Source organism: Hippopotamus amphibius, chromosome 5, assembly GCF_030028045.1.
Source record: "Hippopotamus amphibius kiboko isolate mHipAmp2 chromosome 5, mHipAmp2.hap2, whole genome shotgun sequence".
In the NCBI taxonomy this organism is placed as follows: Eukaryota; Metazoa; Chordata; class Mammalia; order Artiodactyla; family Hippopotamidae; genus Hippopotamus; species Hippopotamus amphibius.
This window is the reverse complement of record NC_080190.1, coordinates 80,966,809-80,968,652: the sequence shown is the minus strand read 5'-3', so window position 1 is coordinate 80,968,652 and position 1,844 is coordinate 80,966,809. Positions and strand designations below refer to the sequence as shown.

The 1,844-nt window shown below is 50.9% G+C and overlaps 1 pseudogene; it reads left to right on the top strand.

The window, feature by feature from the left end:
* Nucleotides 1-769: 769 nt before the first annotated feature.
* On the top strand, nt 770-862 carry LOC130854745 (U2 spliceosomal RNA; annotated as a pseudogene).
* Nucleotides 863-1,844: the final 982 nt, after the last annotated feature.

Here is a 1,844-nt window from a genome sequence, read left to right as displayed (position 1 = left end):
CCCTGGATGGACTGTCCGTCCCAGGGTTAACCAATTCCTAAGGAAGATGAACAACTCACCTGCAAGTGTGCCTTTTGAATACAAACCAACCAATCCAGAGCCCACATCCCAACCACCTCCTCTCTCAGGCTCTAACCCTACCCCCACCCCATCCCTAACCCTAACCCTATCCATCTGCCCTAATCAACCCAGGGCCAGGTACCAGACAACTAGGGACAGCCCCTATGCCCCAGAACCTGCTGAAAAGTTTCAAACTAACCAGTCCTAAGGCTGTGGACCCTGCCTTACTTGTTCCTTCCCACGGAAATCACAAGGTTCTTGGTTCACAATTTTCCCCCATTTCTTCTGCCTCCTAACCAACCTGGGTCCTTCCCTACGTGGCCCACATGCCATGCTGGCCTCTTGTTTCTAGGGATCTGTGAGCTTTATGCTCATAGTTTTTATAAGTCCTTCCTTCATGACAGTTATTTCTTTGTCTGTGTGCCCTATCATGCTTGTTTAAAACAAATCTTGAGAACTCTTAAATATATATACATATATACATACACACACACATATATGTACACATATACACACATACATATATGTCTATATGCATCGCAGTCTAGCTCTATTTTCACTGAATATCCTTTTCATATTTCACTTCCCATGTAACTTGCCCACAGGGAGAGAAAGTGTTAGCAGTCAGGCCAGTGTGAACATCTGGCCCACCCGACAGTTCAATTTCTCATTCTAAAATTAAAAACGGGCATTCTGATTGTATATGCGTATCGCTTCTCGGCCTTTTGGCTAAGATCAAGTGTAGTATCTGATTGTGTACTCAGTTTTCTAGTGAGATTGTTAGGTTGAGTCAACATCCCTCGTCCAAGTGGTTCTTGGACCCTAAGACAGTTAGATAGGGGCCACACTGAGGACAGTGATCAACTCCCTAAACCCAGTGCTACTCTGAGGGGATGAATCTGCACGGCCACCTGCCTTCCCCAACAGCGTCCATCCAGAGCCTGGATGCAGCCTCTCCTCTATATCCTGTTCTGAACCGGTGGATGTATAAAAGCCAGCACAGCTGACCCCATCACATATCCAGAAATGTGCACGCTTGTTAAGAGCCCGACCTGTGAGCAGTCCCTTGGACTTGTAAGTTGCCCTGGGTGATGTTTCTAAACGAAAGGAAATCTGACTAGTTGGGAGAAACTCAGACGTGCAGACGTCACCTGAATGACAGTCGCAGAGACGAGCAGTAAGGACCAGAAAGCCCAGCCAGGACGGGAGAGGACCAGCCTTCTTCCTTGCCCCTGTCTCAGCAGCAGGCCCTTTGTCTTCTGGCCACAGCGTCAAGGCCAATCCCAGAGCCAGAGGCAAATGTGCTCTCCTCAGCTGCCTGGAAACTCCTCCCCCCGGGGCTGTTTATCAAGTTCATCCAAACGGAAGCCTCAAAACAGAAGCTGCTTTGTCTCTGTGATGCTGTCACAGGGGTGTGGTGCTGGAGCCACTGAGCAGTGTCACAGAACGTCAGACGACAGGCAGCCCTCCTGGAAGTCAGGGGATGGAGCCCTCTACCTTGTACACCCTGGCCCCCCACCCACCCCCACCTGTGGGCCGACTTCTACCCTCACACCTCCTCCCTTTGCTGGCAGGTGGCCTTGGGAGCCGCCTTCCGAGTCCCATGGGCCCTTGTGAAACTGGGCTGTTTCACAGGCCCCCGGAACCCAGGGCTCCAGGTCTGTCTGTGCACAGATAGAGACACAGCCACCGAAAAGCTGCTCGTCCCATGGGGGTGCTGCCAGAGCCTGGATGGAGATGAGTAGAGGTTTCTTTGGGCCAGGGACCTTCTAAACAAATCGATT